General features: G+C 42.3%; 1 protein-coding gene across 3 annotated transcripts in view; it reads right to left on the reverse strand.

The window, feature by feature from the left end:
* PTPRM (protein tyrosine phosphatase receptor type M) overlaps positions 1–23,347 on the reverse strand; it is a 946,104-nt gene that overhangs the window by 790,110 nt on the left and 132,647 nt on the right. The gene's annotated exons all lie outside the window — the stretch shown is intronic.

Here is a 23,347-nt window from a genome sequence, read left to right on the forward strand (position 1 = left end):
ATACCCCGACATTCAATAGTGGTAAGACAGCGCATATGGATAATGCTGTTTGGTGTATGCTAACAATCTTGGCAGGCTTCCCTTTAATACATCACTCCAGATGTTAGTGTCAGTAATTACGCCTGACATCATTCAGCTTCAGGAATGAAATACTGTGGCTACAATTCCTTGTTGGTGTTTCTATGGGTCATCTGCACACATAAGGCCTGTAGGGTGAAGACAGCTCCAGGAACGGGCTCTGCATACAAAGGCGCATAAACAAATACCCAGCGCAGGGTGGTCCATGTGAACTGACCACTAGGAACAATATCTATTAGAAGTTTTCAGGAGACTCCTGCAGAGCCCATTTGCACCTCTACATCTAATGACACACATTCCTATCTATTTCAAAATAGACCAGAAAACTGACAAACCCAATCCAAATAATTCTCTGTGATTCAGACACGATAGAAACAGGAAAACAAAGCTACCCCATAGAACACGTTCTAGGAAAATTTAAATTTTGTAAGATGCATTTTCAAGTATGGTTTTAGAATCAGGAAAAAAAAAAAAAAACGGAGATTGCTTTCATTTCTAAAAATCTAATTTGCAAAAAGACTTTTTATGATCTGATTAAGAAATAAGTCAAAATAGACCTATAACTCTGTACTGAGGCAATACGTTATAAAGATTTGATTTAAAAGAAAACCTGAAAAAGCATGTCTGATATTACAAGAGATGCAATTTTCTTGACTTTAAAATGAATCTACCTGGTGAAGAATAATGAACCCACTCTTTTGGGTTATTTAAATGATCATGCTAAAATATCAACATGAACCATTAAAGCGATTAAAGTGATAACAATGATTGCTGAGGGAATACTGAAAGTGTTCACACCGCCGTCAGCGTCGTCTGCGGCACTGAGACGGCAACTTCCATGGGACTACTTTTACGTTAAGGAGCTGAAGCCACATCTTTACCTATTTACTGTTAGACCATCATGTGAACAATGGCAGTATTCCTGTCAAAATCCATTTGCCTCACTGCAGATATGAAGTGAAGGCTTCACTTTGACGGGAGGTGAGCCATTAACTGCAGGCCATATTACAGCCTTAATAAGCAGCATGACACTAAACAGCACTACCTTCCAGAAGCCAGTGGTCAGAGCAGCTAATTCTATATACAAGCTCACTGAGGTAGGTGAAATCTAAACAAGAAATACCAAGTAAACCAAAAATAAACTATATGTCAGAGGCAGCAAGGGCACTTTTAAAGCTCAAAAATTACTCGACGATGCACGGAAAGATCAAGCAAACTGCTGGGAACTCACTGAATAGCATGTGTTCCTGAAGCCACTCCAAGCCGATAAACTACACCCAGCAGCCCCGGCACCTCTGACCTGGGGATTACAGGGTCCAGAGACAGGCATATGTTGCGAGGGCACACATGACACTGTGGTTGTCCACCTCTAGGGGCTGAAGGGAGTCCATACCACACCGTGTGACCAAAAGGGGGCAAAGTATTATCAAAATCAGCCCAAAGGACACGGGACACCTTTTTGGATTGTGTGTTTCTTTACTAACTGATTTTGTGGACATGAGCTCTGTTGGTGGTGGTGGTGGCCACTGAGGCAGCCTGGCCCTGTGCCATACTCATAATCACTTGGGGATCCGAATGGCTGTGATTCATGGGATTTGCACCAGCTGATTTTTTTAAGGAGATATCCAGGCCTTTCTTCCTAGTCCATTTTAGTCTGGAAGCTCTGCTGAAACCTGCTCAGCATCATAGCAACACATAAGCCTGCAACGACAGAGGGGTGTTAGCTGCTCACGAGCTTCACTGGCCGGAGCAGACGCTGGGTCTCATGCATGGAAGAGAAGAGTGCTATCGCTGGACCACCACTGCCCCCAACATGCTCTGCATCCTCATTCACAGGGGAGGATGGAGAGCAGCAGCCCCCAGTTAGGCCAGTGTGGGCTGAGACCCTCTCTCTGCCACTTGTTAGCAGTGACAGCACATTAGTGAAGTCAATCAAATGCTCTAAGCCTCTGTTTCCTCACTTGCACAATGGGGATAACCACCACCCCTTCCTCTCGGGGACACTCCCAGGATCAAACGAGATGATGCCTAGGAAAAACTCAGCACAAGAGTAGGTCTCAGTAAGTTTTCAACAAAGGTTTGTTCTTTTTTTTTTTAGGCCTTTTTTTTTTTTTTACCTCTTTTTTAAAACTGTTTAAACATATTCATCCTGACATTTAAAATTTTACCAGTTTCTAAAACAGCTGTAAACATTTTATGAATACAGACACCCACTCTTACATCCTGCCCCTCTCTTATTGTTGTTGTTAGTTGCCATCAAGTCATTTCCAACTCTTGGCAACCCCATGTGTGCAGAGTAGAACTGCTCTGTAGGGTTTTCCTGGATGTAGTCTTAATGGAAGCAGATTGCCAGGCCTTTTCTTCTGCGGTACTGCTGGGTGGGTTCAAACTGCCCACCTTTAGTTTTGAAGCAAGCAGGAACCGTCTGTGCCACCTGTGAGCCTTCTCTATCTATAGAACCCTGTGTGGAAAGGGATCCTATGCTTGCTACTATTAACTGTCCACACCTGATTAAGTTCAAAATAAGTATCTTCCAAAGCATTTTTCTTTACGAGGAAGAGTCATCACCATGCACCATTAGTAATTTCTCACAACATTTCACGGAATGGAAAATGATTTAAGAAGCCTATCACACAACGAATTTATTAAGACTATATTACACCCCCTGTGTTCTGGTGCTGGTTAGTCCTCCAACTAAAGGGAAGTTGACAACCCAAGGAAAAGGTATCAGATCCAAACCCTTTGCTGTCCAGTCACTTCTGACTCATAGTGACCCTACAGGACAGGGTAGAACTGCCCCATAGGGTTTCCAAGGCTGTAAATCTTTTTCCTGCAGAGCAGCTGGTGGGTTCGAACTGCTGACCTTTCGGTTAGCATCTGTCTTAGTTATCTAGTGCTGCTATAATAGAAATACCACAAGTGGAGGGCTGTAACAAAGAGAAATTTATTCTCTCACAGTCTAGGAGGCTAGAAGTCTGAATTCAGGGCACCAGCTCCAGCTTTCTCTCTCCATCAGCTCTGGAGGAAGGTCCTTGTCCTCAGTCTTTTGCTGGTGTAGCGGCTTCTCAGGCACAGGGACCCCAGGTCCAAAGGATGAGCTCTGCTCCCCAGCGCTGCTTTCTTGGTAGTATGAGGTCTTCCTGTCTCTCTGCTCACTTCTCTCTCTTAGATCTCAAAAGAGCTTGGTTTAAAACACAATCCAATCTAGTAGACTGACTCCTGCCTCATTAACATAACTGTCTCTAATCCTGTCTCATTAACATCATACAGGCAGGATTTATAATACACAGGAAAATCATATCAGATGACAAAATCCTGGACAATCATACAATACTGGGACTCATGGCCTAGCCAAGTTGATACACATTTCTTGGGGACATAATTCAATCCATAACAGCAGCCCAGCAGCGCTTAACCACTGCACAACCAGGGCTCCTTGCAATACAGGCAGAGGGGTCTATTACAAGCCTGAAGAAGATCCTGAGCCCGAGAACACAAGCTACTATCCTTCTGTGATTATTACTGGTACCACATTTGATCACTCATTGGCACAGCAGAATCCAGTCATGTCTAAAACAACTTAATTTCAGCAATTCTGTTATTCAACCCAAAGGCTTTCTGTAACCCCTACTGCCTACTGAATAAGTCATATATTTAAGGCCTTCTAAGGCCTTTTTTTTTTTTTTTTAAGGCCTGGTGCCACCAAATTCCTTTCTATAACTCACTGCAATTCAATCAAACTACACTTTTCATCTTTTAAAGCACCAGTCCCATCTCTTCTTTCTCTTCCCCATATGTATTAACGCTGTCCCCCCTCCTTAAACTCAACGCCCCGCCCCAGCCCCATGTCTGCCTCCTCTGATGAACACCTGACCCTCCAGGCCCTCTGATGAACACCTGACCCTCCAGAGCCCAGTGCAAACGCCACCTCTTCCCTCATCTTCCTAGACATCCCTTGGGAACAGTTACTTTCAGCTGCTTCTCCTCTCAGAAAGCAGCCATTTCACACTTTTAGCGAAGTTCTTTGCTGATATTATAAACTGCCTCTATTTTACCCTCCTAAGCCCTATGAGGAAACCCTGTTGGCGTAGTGGTTAAGTGCTATGGCTGCTAACCAAAGGGTTGGCAGTTCGAATCCGCCACACACTCCTTGGAAACTCTATGGGGCAGCTCTACTCTGTCCTATAGGGTCGCTCTGAGTCAGAATTGACTCGACGGCACTGGGTTTGGTTTTTTGGTTTTAAGCACTCTGAGAAGCCCTGGTGGTGCACTCACTGGTCAAGAGCTCGACGGCTAACCAAAAGGTCAGCAGCTGGAATCCACTAGCCCCTCCTTGGAAACACAGAGGGCAGTTCTACTCTGTTCTACAGGGTCGCTATGAGTCAGAATCAAATCGACGACAATGGGTTTTCTGTGAGCCCCCTAAAGAAAGAGTCTGTGTGGGACTCCTCTTCACAGCTTCCACAGAGCCCTTCACCTGGCAGACAGTCAATATACCTTTTTGGAAGAAGGGATGAACTCAGTTGAATATTTTCAAACAGTAGGCATCTATTACTGGTTACCAACACATGATGTGTTTCTGCTTATTTCTGTTCGTTGGTCTTGTAATAGTTCTAGAACAGGAAGGCACTATGAAATGCAGGAAGGTAAGTCCCTGGAACTGCACTGCCTGCTTTCCGACCCCTTGCTGTTCACATCGCTGGGACTGTCGTAGGTCACTACAGCCTGGTAGGCCGCTGCACGTGCGGATGAGAACAGGCCTACGCCACCAGGTTGGCAGAAAGTAAATGACAAACATCACGTGTGGACTGTTCAACAAGCAGTAATCCTCAAATGTTAGCTATTAAAATTTTTATAAAGACACAGTCACGTGGCCACTAGTACGCCCGCACAACGTCAGCTGGTCTGTAGCCCGTCTCAGCTGCAGCCGTCAAAGTTGACCCTTAGAGGAAGCATTTGTGGGATTTACACTGTTTCTAGCCAAGGCTGTGGATTTGGTACGGTGTTGATGTGGACACAGTGCCCCAGAAAAACTGCTCCCAAAACACAGCACACTAATTCCAGGAACCTTATATCTGCAGATCCCCTGGTAACTTCCAAAGTCTGGTACTCCAACTCTCTGTCCTTGGCAAGTTAATTAAAGACAGGTAAACAGTCCTCCTTCGTCCCAAATCTCCCGTGCAGCTTTACTACACAATAAAGCGCACCACGCCTTATTCATCATGGAGTCATCACGTTTGGGGGACACAAACGTTAGCATGCTCTTGGTATCGTCAGATAATCTGGTTTCAGCCAGTGAACACCGAGGACGGCAGGCCTTTCTGACTACAGCGGCACTCATCTACAAAGTCCAGATTTGGAGAGCAGGACTCACAAATCACTTACAAGTTCCTAATCACCCAAATGTTTCCACATGGTTATTCCAAATGAAAATGTTGGTGGTCTTTAAAAATGTCATGACAGCAATACATTTTCTGCTTCGTTAAAATGCTCTGCTATCCACACTCTGACTTTTTCAAGCTGTTTGATATCCCTCAGGCTTTATCAAAAGTATGATTAAGGACTTTAACATATGGTTAGGATGGTATGAGTATAAGGTCCCAGAAAGAGAGGGCAAAAAATACTTAATGCAGTCATTAATAAAAACTCACTAATATGCTTGAGTAAATTTCTTCATAATTCATTAATTCCAGAAACCTTAGTTAGCTCCTACTATGTGGCAGGCACTATGTCAGTCACGTTGGACAAAGAGAATTAGGATGCAGTCTTTCCTCAAGAGGCGTGCAGTCAGAAAGGGGTCACAGCATAACACAGACTTAAATCTCAAAATGTAAACACAACACAATTCAAGTTTTTATTTAAACCACTGCTCACAAACTTCCATGTTATTCCCAAATGTTCGACACAAACATTTTAGAGTTTTTTGCTTCCAATATTTCCACACACAAAAGTGCTTTGATTTTCATATTCTCTCTTACTAGGACATGGATTAGGATTCTTGGAGGTCTGAAACATACAGAAATGTACAGTCGAAACACTGACTAAACAATTCTCCTTTCAAAATCACTTAAGCAAGCAAGACGTGGCATCCAGAAAACATCCATCCCCAAAGTGAGAAAAGGTTAATATTTTTCTAGATCATAGAATTAGGCTTTGGAGGCCTAATATAATAGCATTATTCACATTCCATTAAAGCTCCAGAAAACAAAGAACTTGACATACGATCGTTATTTATTTCCCTCTGGATTAGGGTAGAGTTACGGACTTGCACAAGGCCAGTCCTGAGGCCCAGCACTAACTCTTCATTTCTGATCACTAAGTGGCTGAGGAAATCTTAGGCTTTTCCTGAGGGCTTTTATCAAGGCAATAAAGTTCAGTAACAACCATAATTTTAAATACTGAACTCCACAGTTTGCAGACATTCTTCAATTTACAGGAGGATTTCCCAGCTTCCATGGAACTGTGAATAAATTCCTGTCTTGAAAACACTTATTAGACATACAGTTCTCAAGAACCTAACTATTAAATGTTATGCTTTCATCCACTTAATACTTAATGGCGCCTATGTGCCAGGAAAGAGCCTGAGCAACACTAAGATGCTCTGTCCTCGTTCCAGGGAACTCTCAGCCTAACAAGGGACACTGACAAGTCAAAGCAAGAATAATATCATGGAATAAATACACTGATACAGAGCCATGTAAGACTACATGGTGGTTAGGTACACACTTGGAGGCTGGTCTCAGCCTGATCACTATTTCAAACCTGATTTTTTCTGGGGCCCTTGCCATTGCGAACAACTAACTAACAAATTCCCTTACAGAAATGCAGCCTTTTGCTCCATGCTGGGGGCCACCTGTGACTAGAAGGCCATTTGGAATCTATGTCTATTTACATGTGCTTTCCCAGACAGGAATAGTAACAGAAATCCTGGCCTCCTGCAGCTTCTGTGATGTAAAGTTCATCTATCAAAATTCAGGGTTTGCTACTGAAGGGGATCATTCTTACTGCTATTAATAAGAAGCTTTGACTGGGCACACTGGCAAATGGCTCCTTCCTTTTGACTTCTGATGATACTTGATCAAAAAACCAAGTCTTCCTACAATGGTGTCTTTCATACAGTACATGCCCAGTGAACCTGAACGTGAAGGACAGTGTGAGTACAGCTGTGTGACAGTTAACTACGTTCTTTGTGGCACAGTAATGAAGGATAATGATTTACTGCCTTTATGATAAACCCTGTTTAGGAGGCACACCATTCAGTAAAAACACAGACTGATTGTAAACCACCGTAATGAACTAAGAAAATTATCCACAAAATTAAAATTAAAATCAAAAAGTACTCTCTACTAATTACAACTTTAACAAGAATAATAAATAAGAAGAAAGCCAATGGTGTCAATTGACCAGAGGGTAAACTAATATAGCAGGTGTCTGCTCTTGCTTATTTTCTGACACTGATCTGCGAATTTTCGAGTAGATCATTATTACATTTCAAGTTCCCATTCCTACTCGATCCTCATGTAAGGACGGAGCACCTCCACATCATTGGTCTGCAGCTTGTTCCCTCCGTTCCTCCACGGGGTGCAGCCCTAATGGGCTGGGACAGGACCTAACTGTTGGCGAGAGTAGGATGCAGAGTCCAACAGGCCTGAATTCAAATTCAGATTCCAATACCATGTAACCTTGGGCAGATTGTTCGGATGGTGCAAATGGTTACCATACTTGGCTGCTAACTAAGAGGTTGGTGGTTCGAGTTCACACAGAGGTGCCTCACAAGAAAGACCTGGCAATCTACTTCTAAAAAATCAGCCACTGAAAGCCCTATGGAGCACAGTTTTACTCTAAAACACATGGAGTTGCTGTAAGTGAAAATCGACTCAATGGCAACTTTTTTTAAAGACGATTAAGCAAGAATAAGGCAGGTGATTGCATCTGGTTTCCATTATTACTGCTCCATAAATCCGTTACAACCACAACCTCTCGCCTCTCATACTTTGTGCAGCAACTGCAGTATTCACCATGTGAAACCTGGGTATGTCCCAATCTCTCTGGGCACAGTTGTTTCAACTCTCAGATCAGCTTAGTAACATCACCTGCCTCAGAGGCAGGTTATTGGAAGACTCAAAGGAGATGATTTATGTGAAAGGGGCTCGCAGCCTGTAAATGAGTGACAAAATCCTGATGATAACATTTGTGTGCAGTCAGGGGGCCTGAATATAAGATAACGTACATTTTCTATATGCTACCCAGTCAGGACATTGTGAAGAATGGAAATTTCCGAACACTTAATTATGCTCATGAGGAACCTGTACATAGATCAAGAGGCAGCTGCTCAGACAGAACCAAGGATACAGTGTGCTTTAAAGTCAGGACAGGGGTGTGTCAGGGTTGTATCCTTTCACCATACCTATTCAATCTGTATGCTGAGCAAATAATACGAGAAGCTGGACTACATGAAGAAGAACGGGGCATCAAGATTGGAGGAAGACTCATTAACAACCTGCAATATGCAGATGACACAACCTTGCTTGCTGAAAGTGAAGAGGACTTGAAGAATTTACTGATGAAGATCAGAGACCACAGCACTCAGTATGAATTACACCTCAACATAAAACCAAAACCCGACCAAACCCAGTGCTGTCGAGTCGATTCCAACTCATAGCGACCCTACAGGACAGAGCAGAACTGCTCCATAGAGTTTCCAAGGAGTGTCTGGCAGATTTGAACTGCTGACCCTTTGGTTAGCAGCTGTAGCACTTAACCACTGCGCCACCAGAGTTTCCCCTCAATATAAAGAAAACAAAAATCCTCACAACTGGACCAATAAGCAACATCATGATAAATGGAGAAAATATTGAGGTTGTCAAGGATTTCATTTTACTTAGATCCACAATCAATGCCCATGGAAGCAGCAGTCAAGAAATCAAAAGATACATTACATAGGGACAACGTTAGGAGCCCTAATACAAGGCATAAACAGAATACAAAACATTACCAAAAATGACGAAGAGAAACCAGGTAACTGGGAGCTCCCAGAAATCAAACACCTATGCTCATCTAACGATTTCACCAAAAGAGTAAAAAGACCACCTACAGATTGGGAAAAATTGTCAGCTATGACATCTCCGACCAGAGCCTGACCTCTAAAATCTACATGATTCTGTTAAAACTCAACTACAAAAAGACAAACAACCCAATCAAAAAGTGGGCAAAGGATATGAACATGCACTTCACTAAAGAAGATATTCAGGCAGCTAACAGATACAAGAGAAAATGCTCTTGATCATTAGCCATTAGAGAAATGCAAATTAAAACTACGATGAGATTCCATCTCACTCCAACAAGGCTGGCATTAATCCAAAAAACACAAAATAATAAATGTTGGAGAGGCTGTGGAGAAGTTGGAACTCTTATACACTGCTGGTGGGAATGTAAAATGGTACAACAACTTTGGAAATCTATCTGGCGTTTTCTTAAAAACTTAGAAATAGAACTACCATACAACCCAGAAATCCCACTCCTCAAATTATACCCTAGAGAAATAAGAGTCTTTACACGAACTGATATATGCACACCCGTGTTTATTGCAGCTCTGTTTACAATAGGAAAAAGCTGGAAGCAACCAAGGTGTCCATCAACAGATGAATGGTTAAATAAATTATGCTATATTCACACAATGGAATACTACGCATCGATAAAGAACAGTGAGGAATCTGTGAAACATTTCATAACCTGGAGGAACCTGGAAGGCATTATGCTGAGTGAAATTAGTCAGATGCAAAAGGACAAATATTGTATAAGACCACTATTACAAGATCTTGAGAAACAGTATAAACTGAGAAGAACACATACTTTTGTGGTTATGGGGTGGGGAGGGAGGAGGGGTGGGAGAGGGTTATTTACTGTTTAGTTAGTAGATAAGAACTACTTTAGGTGAAGGGAAGGACAATACTCAATACATGGAAGGTCAACTCAACTGGACCGTACCAAAAGCAAAGAAGTTTCCGGGATAAACTGAATGCTTCGAAGGTCAGCAGAGCAAGGGTGGGGGTTTGGGGACTGTGGCTTAAGGGGACTTCTAAGTCAATTGGCAAAATAATTCTATTATGAAAACATTCTGCATCCCACTTTGACGTGTGGCGTCTGGGGTCTTAAATGCTAACAAGCAGCCATCTAAGATGCATCAATTGGTCTCAACCCACCTGGATCAAAGGAGAATGAAGAACACCAAGGTCACACGATAACTATGAGCCCAAGAGACAGAAAGGGCCACGTGAACCAGAGACTTACATCACCCTGAGACCAGAAGAACTAGATGTGCCCGGCCACAACTGATGACTGCCCTGAGCTCAACAGAGAACCCATGAGGAAGCAGGAGAACAGTGGGATGCAGACCCCAAATTCTCACAAAAAGACCAGACTTAATGGTCTGACTGAGACTAGAAGAATATCGGCGGTCATGGTCCCCAAACCTTCTGTTGGCCCAGGACAGGGACCATACCCGAAGACAACTTATCAGGCATGGAAGGGACTGGACAATGGGTCGGAGAGAGATGCTGATGAAGAGTGAGCTACTTGTATCAGGTGGACACTTGAGACTGTGTTGGCATCTCCTGTCTGGAGGGGAGATGGGAGAGTAGAGAGGGTTAGAAACTGACAAAATTGTCATGAAAGGAGAGACTGGAAGGAGGGAGCAGGCTGACTCATTAGGGGGAGAGTAAGTGGGAGTATGGAGTAAGGTGTATACAAGCTTATATGTGACAGACTGACTTGATTTGTAAACTTTCACTTAAAGCACAATAAAAATTATTTAAAAAAAAAGATGCATTACATTGGGCAAACCTGTTGCAAAAGACCTCTTTAAAGTGTTGAAAAGCAAAGACGTCACCTTGAAGACTAAGGTGCACCTGACCCAAGCCACGGTATTTTCAATCACATCATATGCATTCGAAAGCTGGACAATAAATAAGGAAGACCAAAGAAGAATTGATGCCTTTGAATTTTGATGTGGGCAAAGAATACTGAATATACCACGGACTGCCAAAAAACCAAACAAACCTGTCTCGGAAGAAGCACACCCAGAACGGTCATTAGAAGCAAGGATAGCGAGACTATGTCTTACATACTTTGGACTCGGTGTCAGGAGGGATTAGTCCCTGGAGAAGGACAGCATGCTTGGTAGAGTACAAGGTCAACAAAAAAGAGGAACATCCTTAATGAGATGGATTGACACAGTGGCTGCCACAAGGGCTCAAGCATAACAATGATTGTAAGGATGGCGCAGGACCAGACAGTGTTTTGTTCTGCTGTACATAGGGTTGCTATGAGTTGGAAATGACTTGATGGCACCTAACAACAACGAAGTCAGGGTGAGACATGGCTGTAAATCAGGGGACCACATAGCTCAAATGAGTTCACAAATAATTCCAGAATATCACCTGGAGAAATAATCCATAAAATGAGACTGTTATGGCTACCTCCAGATCTAACATCAAGTCAATGACAAAAGGAGTGGAAAGCCATCCCTGTAGACCCTAAAGTAGATAAGATTCGGATTTTAAAAGAATTTGTGGATCATTTCCTAAGTACGAAGAGGCCAGCAGCTTTCCAGGCTGTGGAGAAAACACAACAGCAGCCTCAAAGACAGGGATAACAGAGGGGGGTGAGGTGTAGCTACTGGAGGCTCAAGGACCCTGTGCACTGCAGTCCTGCGGCATTGGGTGGCCATGCACAGTCACTGTGGGTACTTAGGAGACCTCTTTCTGGCCCCTTGAGTCCAATTTGTCATGGTCTGAGGTCACAGTGCCTGGAACTCAGGTATGTCCACAGCTGCCATTCTCCTGTTTTTGCTCCTCATTCTTGCTTAACTCCTCTTCTCCAGATTCAATTCCTGGCCCATTCTGTTTTCAGATTAATCTTACTCAGACTGAGTCACCACCCTACTCAAAAGCTTGCAGTAGCTCCCTGTTGCCTTAGCCTAAACTCTTCCTTTAATATTTGCCTTCTCTTTGCTCCACACAGCATGCCCCCAAGCAAAAGGCTTCTTCAGCATCCCATACCCAGGGCATGTTTAACAATTTCCTTGTCCCTGTGTTCCTCTCGGCCCAGTCACTTGACCCTGTGGTTGACTACGGCGGTATGCATGCTTGAAACCCAGCCTCTTTCCCCGCACACCCTCACAAGGTTGCCACATGACAAGCTTGCCTCAGGTTAACTAGCGTCACCTCCAGGAACCTTCCCTCATCGGCTCTTATTTCTTAACACCCAACGCCCTTTACAGGACTGCTGTATGCTTAAACACATCACAAATTCCCCTTATGCAGGTTTAATGAGTGAACACTTCTTTAACTCTTTTATGGAACTTATTACTTTAAGTTGTAAAAGTTTAACACTTAATCTTATCTTGCATATTAGGTTATAGGCACTTGAGGGCTGACTCATCAGTTTAACTCATTTTTCTTCCTCGCAGTATCTAACAAAACAGTCTGCATATCATAAGCACTCAGGAAATAACTGTTTAAATCAGTGGTAACAGAGGACTACGCTGCATATCCCAGAAATCCTGCACTTGATATCACACCTTCTGCATTCTCAACACACTGAATAGTACACACTTTATTAGTTTATATTGGAGCCCTGGTGCTGAAGTGGTTAAGAGCCTGGCTGCTAACCAAGATGTCGGCAGTTCAAATCCACCAGCGACTCCTTGGAAACCCGGTGGGCCAGATCTCCTTTGTCCTATAGGGTTGCTATGAGTCAGAATGAACTTGACAGCAATGGGTTTAGTTTTGGTATTAGTTTATACCAGAGTATACAAAAAAAAAACCAAGACCAGTTGCCAATGAGCTGATTCCGACTCAAAGCGACCCTATAGGACAGAGTAGAACTGCCCCATAGGGTTTTCAAGGAGAGGCTGGGGGATTTGAACTGCTGACTCTTTGGTCAGCAGCTGAACTCCTAACCACTGGGCCACCAGGGCTCCTTATCAGAGTATAACACAGAAGAAGTATCTTCAATATAAGTGATTAAAATCAGTTTAATACATGCATCATTTGTAATTTTGAAAATGGGTGTTATAAAAAAAGAACAGAATAAAAACCAATATTAAAGTTGCATTCGCTTATTGGCAAATAAACCTGAATATACCTCAGGTTATTATAAACTTGTGGTTTCACCTGAAACATTGTATCATTTTAGGATTCTGTGATTTCCCAATTTGTGCCTGTGACTTATTCCAATACCACCACAGTAAGAATAAAAGAGGGAACCTGATCAGGGTCTGGTTAACAACGGCAGAGAGGGAACATAAGTACTTTTTAGATCCCACTGAAAATTCACATAAATTCAGTCACGCTAGTTTTTTTAGGTACATAGGTGGGATAGGAGAAACGATTTTCCTCCCTCTAGAGATTATGCCAATTTCCTCTCAATTTGCCATTCTCTTTTCAGAATCTCTTACTGCCCAGTGAACAGTTCTCCCAAAAACTCACCACACATCCAAAATTTAAATAGAATGATGTACACAGAGGTTAATTCGATAACACACTGGCTCATTTAAGTCTGATTCCAATAAACCTAATTAAGTGAAAAATCTATACAACATAAACTACTTACCTGTAACGAGGACGTGGAGCCCTGGTGGTGGCAGTGGTTAAGAGCTTAGCTCCTAAGGAAAGTGAGTCTGATCATTTGTTTTTCTCTACACTGCCTGGAATTATAAAATAACATTCTACACTTATAGAAGATGAGAGCACGGACAACTAAAAGAGAGAGTTTTGATGTTTTATTTTTCTCCAAATACCATTTTACCATCTGCAATTCATGCATTAGCTGACCATGACTTTTGCAGTACACATAACCTTTGGTTCTTCCCTGGCCTGGACCTTCCAAGGGGAGTAAAATGAGACAAAGAAAATACATGGCCCCTTCTATGTCTATGTGTTAGATTTATTGAGAAAACTCTGATATAAGTCAATTGTAATGAAGCAGTAGAAGTACAGTCACTGTTACTGAACCTGATTTTACTTAAGATGGAAGTCAGAAAATGCTCCAACAAAACCACTTTTGGCTTACTTTGTGAAAAAAAAAAAAAATTTCCAAAATTATATTTCCCAACTTATCTGCAAGTATGGCACAAGCTTGTGCCCTTAAATATATTTTACATACCTCTACAGCAAAGAAAGATAACTAATTGGTCTCAAATGACATATGCATCCTACTTTTTAACTATAAATACAATGCAACTATTATTTCAGCTTCAGATTACAAAGATTTAAGACATTAAAAAGTACTCTGCTTTAAAATTTCTTTACTAGCTCAAATATGTCACCTAAGACACAAACTATATTCGAATTGAATTCAAAGTATATTTTATAACAGATAATTTGGGGATAAAGGTGACACAATTGTAGCCTTCCTCTGTAATAGCTTTCCTTACCCCTAACAGCAAATAACTACACTCTTTATAACTAACGGTAACAGTTTTATTTTATTCCTGCCATGTGAAAATACAAAGTTTTATTGTATGATTCCTACCTGAAAATATAAAGTTTTATTGTGTGATTCCTCACTAGCTTCATTTCCCGTACAGCTTTTTTTTTCTTTCTGTGTGTGTGTATGTGTGTGTGTGTGCGCGCATATGCGCGCACTTTAGGTGAAAGTCTACAGCTCAAATTAGTTTCTCATACAAAAATTTATACACATATGTGACCCTAGGTGCAATCCCTATAATGTGACAGTACACTCCCCCTTTCCACTCCAGGTTTCACGTGTCCATTCAACCAGCTCCTGTCCCTTTCTGCCCTCTCATCCCACCTCTGGATAGGTGCTGCCCATTTAGTCTTGTATATCTACTTGAACTAAGAAGCACACACCTCATGAATATTATTTTATGTTTTATAATCCAGTCTGATCTTTGTCTGAAGAGATGGTTTCGGTTCTGGACTAAGAAGAGTCCAGGAGCCATGTCTTCTGGGGTTCCTCTAGTCTCAGTTGCACCATCAAGTCTGGTCTTTTTACATGAATTTGAGTTCTTGCACCCCACACTTTTCTCCTACTCTGTCACGGAATCTCTGTTGTGTTCCCTGTCAGGGCAGTCATTGGTGGTAGCCAGGCACCATCTAGTTCTTCTGGTCTCAGGCTTATGGAGTCTCTGGTTTATGTGGCCCTTTTGTCTTTTGGGCTAATATCCTGTACAGCATTTTTTAAGGGTCATATTTTTATTATTGTGAATTAAAAAGATACATATAAGATTTCTGTTGGTTGCCATCCAGTTGATTCTGACCCTTGGTGACCCTACATGGCAGTGTAGAAATGCCCCATAGGTTTGCTAGGCTGTAATCTTTACCAGAGCAGATCATCAGGTCTTTTCTCCTGTGAAGCCGATGGTGAGTTCAAACCACCAACCCTTCAGTTAGCAGCCAAGAGCTTAACCATTGCGCCACCAGGGCACCCATATAAAATCAGTCAGTAGTTATTCTAAACGATCCAAGTGTTCTTATAGAACCTTCATACCTTCCTATCATCTCTTGAGTTGATTTCTTATGACACTTAAATCTTTTACCTCACAAAATGTCTCTTGTGTTTTGTTGGGTACACTTTATACCTTGTTTTTCAAATTAAAAATGGTTTTCTACAGCACTTCTGAAACTTAAAAAAATCACAACTATTCCACTGAACAGTATGCTAAGACCCTGAGTTAACAGCGTGCCTGTGAATACTAAAGGCAAAGCAAAAAATACATGTGAACAATATATGACATACAGAAACTGAGTCAGCTCACTCAAAAAAGAAAGATCTTGAGCTATGAAGCCTGTCTCCCTCTGTCTCTGTCTCAAGAGCTTCAATCCTCCATTCAAATACTCCTTGTTATGGCCCTAGCTTGTTTACAAGATTCCTTTGCATTTTTAAAGTTTACCACGTCACAGCTTCTAGTAACTTCACCCCTTTTAAATGTATGATGCCAAAAAAGAATGAGATAAGTCAACACAGTTCCAGTGTCTCAATGGCTAGCTAAGTAACCATCTTCCCTCTACAGAGGACATCAACTGATTTCTATCCTTGTGTTTAGATTGTGTGTGTGCTCAGTACACCTCCACCCCTCAAAGTGCTTTGGAGTGTCAGAAAAAGCATCTGAAGGTGACTCCCTCTGATTACCTAGCCACATGCAGAAGACTGAGCAACAAGATTAAGGTATTATAGACTACATATCATCCATAAACCTCATGTATTTATTCATTACGCTTTATTCATCACAGCATAGGGTGGTATGTAAATATGTACACTTCGAACTTTTATATAAAGTCTGAGCTAAATATCCTCCACCAGCTACTCCATATACACCCTGCACCTTTCTCCCCCTCCCCGCGGCCTGGAAGGCCAACCTGGATAGGCTACTTCTTGTGGGTTCCATCAGTAGCACCAGTAGGAGATAGAAGGCTCCAGGAGGGAGAGTCTGGGACTTTGGCCCACAGGCTTCCCACCTGAAGGCTCTGGTTTGTCAGCAGCTGAATTCATATGCAAAAGTCAGAGCTCCTGCAGGTGGCCCACTCTACCTTCACTGCTAGCCCAATGGGTCCTTCACCATCCTGTACTGATTTATCTTAACAAAGGTTACACCTTTGTAAACCATTCCTCTGTGAAACTCTCTTCGGTCACCCATTTTCAACGTACCTGCTGCTTCCTGCAGAAACCCTGACAGTGACGATTTCTTTTTCAATGCAACTCAACAAGGAAGTAGCTCTTTCTCATATGAATTCTACTTACTTTACATTCCATTTAGGTGCCATCATAATTCTTTACATTGGAGTTATCTAAATATCTATCTTTTTTCCATATTATTATGAGGTCCCTGCAGACAGGGACTGTGTCATATTCCTGGTCTGGATCCTGTTTGTACTATGGGTATAAGACAAGCTTGTACATAATGAATAACTTCTGAAATCCCTTCAAGCTAGAGGTCAAGGGGAGAACAGCATGCTAATTTGCACTTAGTCACTGAACACTCCCTGAGTCACCAGAGCTGAGGTTTCTTGCTGTGCTGGATAGGCATGAAGCTCCAGAGGCTGCCAGGAGCATTGTCCCTTTTGAAGGACTTCATACTTCAGCAGTTTTATCAGCTGTCTTCTACAAAACCAAAATCCCAGAATAAACATATCCTGCCAATTTGGCCATAACCAACTAGGCTAGGTACGCTAACAAAAGTAAAGAGCACAGAGTGCAAGACACATAAAGGGCAACAGTTAGAACCTTAAAGAAATAGATGCAAAATCCTCAAGAAAACAATAGCAAACCCATTCAAACAGCATATTAAAAGAACTGTATACAATGACCAGGAGGGGATTAATCCCAGGAATGCAAGGGTGGTTCAATCAACGTAATATACCACACTAACAGGACAAGGGAAAAGAACCACACCATCATCTCGACTGATGAAGAAAAGGCATTAGATTTCAGGATAAAAACAATCAACAAGCTAGGAAAACCATTAAAAGGCATTATGAATAACTCACAGCTAACATCATATACAATGGAAAAAGACTGAGAGCTTTCCCCTTAAGATCACGAAGAAGACAAGATACCGACTGCACTAAGTAAGGGGCAGAGTGAGTAAATCCCACCTTCATAACTAATTGCGTGGTATGATCAGCATGAATCCAATCCCCCACAGGTTCTTTCTCCTGATGATTCCTCATCATCCTCTCTCCTTTTTTCTAGTGACATTCCCCTCAGGGATTTCTCCTGCATTTCCTCCCTCTGGAGTACGGCTCACTGCCAGGGAGCCAGGACACTGGAGGAGTCTGTCTCCCAGGTGTGTGGCTGCTGAGACAGGTTCAGAAGCACAGCACCACATCTCCTGAAAAAAAACTTGCCCTTGCCCATCTTCCCAGGAAAAATACAGACATACATCATGGAAAGCGCTACCATGCTGGGGAAACAGTTGGTATCAGAGATCATGTGAAACCGACAAAAATGTTGCCGTGTAGCGGACCCCCGACTCATGGTGGCCCCCTGCACAACCGAACGAATCGAAGCCTAGTCCTGCACCATCCCTAGGACGCTGCATGTTGGCCCACTGTGATCCACAGGGTTTTCACTGGCTGATTTTCAGAAGTACATAATCAGGCCTTTCCTCCCGGTCTTAGTCTGGAAGCTCTACTGAGAGTTGTTTACCATCACAAGAGCAAACAAGCCTCCACGGACAGATGAGATGGGTGGTGGCCACGCATGAGGCATACTGGCCGGGAATGGGACCCAGGTCTCCTGAAAGGAAGGTGAAAATTCTACCGCTGGACCACCACTGTTCCTCTGACAAAAACAAACCAAATCCATTGCTGCTGAGCCAATTCCAACTCATAGCAACCCCTATAAGACAGGGTAGACCTGCCTCCTAGGGTTTCCAAGGTTATAATCTTTATGGAAGCAGACTGTTACATTTTTTACCCACGGAGCAGCTGGTGAGTTAGAACCATGGGCCTTTGGGTTCGCAGTCGAGCACTTAACCACTGCACCACAAGGGCTCCTCTGACAAAAATCATCACCACCATACCCATTGCTGTCGAGTTGATTCCAAGTCATAGTGACCCTATAGGACTGAGCAGAATTGCCCCACAGGGTTTCCAAGGAGTGGCTGGTGGATTCGAACTGACAACCTTTTGGTTAGCAGCCAAGCTCTTAACCACTGCGCCACCAGGGCTCCCTGACCAAAATAGGAGGACATAATCTCAGCGTGCCTACTTTAAGGTACTTCTAGGAATTTTTTTTTTAATCTTTTAAACTCTTATTGCTTCTTGTTTCTGCGACACACAAACATAGAAGGTACATGTAGTAAAAAGTAATTTTAGTCTGTATCTCCATTACCATAAACTATGAAGCATACTATTGGTGTCCATTAAGAAAATTATCGTTCCACACGAACATAAACATCTTCTGTTGCCAATACATAGTTTATAATGTTTGGATGTGCATTTTAAATGGAAAGTTAAATTATTCTAGGGAATAAAATTATCATTAGGAAGGTTTCCTAAAGCAATTACGGTAGCAGCAGATTTTTAAATTATCATCTAACAGGCTGCTGATATCAGATAAACTAGAGTAAATCAAAATAAGACTAAATGTGTAAATAATGTATTGCTTCAATTCCATTATAGGTCTAAGTCATTATACAGAGGGCTTTTTATTTAAAATGGAGAACATTTACCAAAATTATCATTTTTGAATTTCCCTGGTGGGTTTTATGCCAATATTCTATTCCACTGCTAGAACACAATTAAATCTTAGATTTTGTCTCACCGTTTTTGTCTATTTATGCATTTAAAAGTCTTACAATTTTAAATGTAAAGAATCCATGCTATCAAAAGTAATGATTTTTTCTTGTTCAAATTATATTATCAATATTTAAAGAATTATTTGCTGTCTTGGTAAATGTGGAAACCCTCATAATGTAGTGGTTAAGATTTTAGCTGCTAACCAAAAGATCAGCAGTTGGAATCTACCAGGCGCTCCTTGGAGACCCTATGGGGCAGTTCTACTCTGTCCTATAGGGTCGCTATGAGTCAGAATCAACTTGATGACAACCGGTTATAGTAAATCTGGTCAAACGTAATTCTTCAGGCACACATTAAAATTTCATTTTTAAATGTTTATTACAACATTAGCTAAGATATAAAATAAAAAGATTGTTTTGAATAAATCAGAAACGGTAACCTTAGTTCACACTGATTCTACAATGGCTTATATTTGTTTTACAAAACAGTCAAAATCTTTTTGAAACCATTACTTCTTTCAGGAGCCTTCTCTTTGATATCATTAACTTTGGCCTGTTTTGTTTTTTTTTAATCTTCAATCTTAAATTAATTCCCTGGGAAGCATGTAGCTCGTTGGCTGGCTGAAGGGATTAAATACAAGGGTTTATAAAGAAAAGCAGCTTTTGATACAATGCTATTACAACATGATCACTTACCATAAATTGTCAGATACAGAAGGTTTTTTATGTTAGACAGAAATGTTCGTTTTAAAAGCTATTATCACACAACAAATAGAATGGGGATTACTTCTTTAGTTTGTATTCACTTTACAAATAAATAATCAGTTAGCATGACTCCAGGACAACAAATAGTGCTTTTTGTTTCTGTTATTTGCTTGCTGAAAAAAATAGAATTATTTTCCACCCGTTTTCATTGTGATATGCTAAAATGGGCCCCTTCTTACCCACCTAGCCAAAGGGTTTCACTGATATTACACAAATCAGGGGGCAGGCCTGAAATACTCCAATTTAACATTAGCTTTTGGGGAGCCTTTGGGTTTCTATGATCTAAGACAGCAATTGTGTGGCAATCTTGTTTAACACAGAAGTGTTTTTAAAATCACCACTGGATACATTTTTTAGAAGAGTTTTTGAGAAAGTATTTTAACCAACAAGGAATTCTATACTGAATGTCAGTTCCCCCCGCCCCCCTCCCCGGCAGCTACTCCCTCCTGGTTTGGAAACAGCACCCTGAGTGACCCCTCCAACGCTGGGTGCAGACCGAGGCAATAATACAAGGTGCCTGCCCTTCTGGACGAAGGCCCCTGGGATGTCTCTCCAGGGCTTTTACTCTGGAAGCAACTCGATCTCATGTACTGCAGTATGCCCTAAACGTCAGGACAGCAGCTCAGGTGTCCCTCGTGCTCCCCGCAGTGACCCTGGGTCCGTCCTGAACTGCCTTCTGAGCCCCGTGTTCTGGTCTGCCATTCTGGTCTGGATTCCACGAGCTTCCTGGTGTCCTCACCATTAGGCCTTTCTGCTTTGTGTTAACTGCGGTCCATGCTCAGTGCTTGTGGCCAGGACCCCTAACTGATACAGCTGCCCTTCTGTAACATCATCTGTGTGATAACGTCATGGGCACGGACCCCACTTTAACCACCAGGTGCTCTTTCCAGTACAAATTATTGTCTGACCTTGCCTAGTCGCCCTGAAGAGTTCTTAGGAGGTAAAAAAAAAAAAAAAAAAAAACCACCACCAGCTGCCTCAGGAGAACTGCATGTACTTATAATGATTTTGCTGTTTCTATGTTACCCTTGGACTTGGTAACTGATCAACATGGCAATGCTACATTTGCCCATTTGTTTAATAGACCTTCTAATTTATGACCCATCATCTCGATTATATTTGTAGAAATCCCAAGTGACCCAATTCCACAGGCTCATTTCCACATAGAATTCTCAGTGCACTGATCCACAGTATGTCTTTGTCTCACTTGTAAGGCATCCTAAGTGCCTGGATATAAATAGTTCTAGAAAGCCCAAACAAGACTTGCTCCTTTTCTAATACGTCCACTATCGTCTTTAGGTATCTCTACCACCCTTTGAAACACCAAGACATAATGGTCATACTTCAGCTAAAATTTCTGTCCACAATTTCATCAAAATCAATTAGCAATCCCTACTGAAACAGGATATGTGCTGGACCAGCAAATAATGGGACAAGCTTGTGACTGTTCCAGCTGAGGTTTCACATGGAGCCAAGGGCACTTGGAGGCATTCTGAGATGTCCCTTGTGGCAGGCAGGATTCTAAAAATGCACTTTCCCTTCACCTCAATTCTACTCCCTAATTTCTGGAGACTGTGAACAGGGTGACACATTGCTCTCAAGATTATGGTATATCATAGACAGAGTTGATCTTAGGGGAAGAAGAATACCTAGGTGGTCATGATTTGATCACGTAATGGAGCATTTTCTCTGGCTTGGGGCAAAAGAGATGTCAGATACATTCGAAGCATGAGAAGTACTGGAAGCTTGGCTGTTGATGCTGAAGGTGGAGGAAGCCACCTGAGAAGTACTGGAAGCATGGCTGCTGATGTTGAAGATGAAGGAAGCCACCCGAGAAGTACTGGAAGCATGGCTGCTGATGCTGAAGATGGAGGAAAACACCTGAGAAGCACTGGAACAAGGGCTACTGGTGCCGAAGATGGAGGAGGCCACCTGAGAAGTACTGGAAGAAGGGCTACTGATGGTGAAGGTGGAGGAAGCCACCTGAGAAGTACTGGAAGCAGGGCTGCTGATGTTGAAGATGGAAGAAGCCATGTGAGAAGTGATGTACATGGCTTCTAGGAGCAGAGAATGGCCCTAGCTGACAGCCAGCAAGGCCACAGGGATCTCAGACATACAGCTGCTAAGAACTGGATTCTGCCAACAACCTGAATGAGCTTGGAAGGAGATTCTTCCCCCGAGCCTCAGATTTCGGTCTGTGATACCAGCCTAGCCAGCCCCGAGATCTGACCTACAGAACTGTGAGTGGTATTGTGTTCATCTGCTAATTGCATGGCCATTTGTATTCAACAATAGAAAACCAATACATCCTTTCATCAAGAAAAGCCTTGTGTGTCAAATTTCCCTTTCATACCAAGGTTTCCAGGAATCTTTGCATGGAAAAGCAGGTGTCTCTGGAAAATTATTCTCCAATTTTCTCTGCCAGCTCCCCAGACCCAAAAAGATCACTGCAGAAGGGGCGGGGGGAAGAAGAAGGGAGGGGAAGGGCCATGCTTGATGGGTGCCAGTCAGTTTGTGAGCTCCTCACGGCCGCTCGCCTGCTGTGCGTGACCGTCCTGCGCAGTAGCAGTCTGCACCCTCATCCCACCAGTGAAGAAACTCAGTCTCCCTGCTCCAGGTTACTGCAGCTCACAGTTACACAGCAGGAAGTAAACCCACACAAGGAAGGAGCCCTTTCCCTATAAAACGGTTTTACAGCTAAATTTATCCTGAATTACGCTCATCCTAAAACCACTGAAACCTGCAGCCACAAGGACTCCAAAGAAACCCACAGAGAAGGTTTCAGGCCCAGGGTGCTCTGCAGACAAAACCTCACAGCACCCAAGGCAGGGGGGTGAAGGTAGCCTCACAGCCCCGTTTAAAATGAAAAACCCTGAATGACTTCTCCCAAATCACTTCAGCAAATGATCTGTGAACTTTAAAAATCATGATTTTTTTTAGAAATAAATAACATCTGATCTTTAGACTGCATTTTGAAACTAACTTGAAGGGGCTGTGTAGTTCATCAACTTACAATTATGCCATAAAAGGGTCAGATTTTTTTTTTTTTTTTTTTTTGGTAGGGGGATCCCTAACAAATAGAGCTGTTTAAAATCTTCCTACTGCCAAATGTAAACTGAGTGGATACTGTGCACCAAGCATATAATCAATTGTCTCATATCCTGAAAGTCAGGGAATAGAACTGAGTGAAATTTAAGATGCTAGAGGCTTTCATCTTTATTCAATACTTTTTCAAGAAAA

Source organism: Elephas maximus, chromosome 11, assembly GCF_024166365.1.
Source record: "Elephas maximus indicus isolate mEleMax1 chromosome 11, mEleMax1 primary haplotype, whole genome shotgun sequence".
NCBI classification, from domain to species: domain Eukaryota; kingdom Metazoa; phylum Chordata; class Mammalia; order Proboscidea; family Elephantidae; genus Elephas; species Elephas maximus.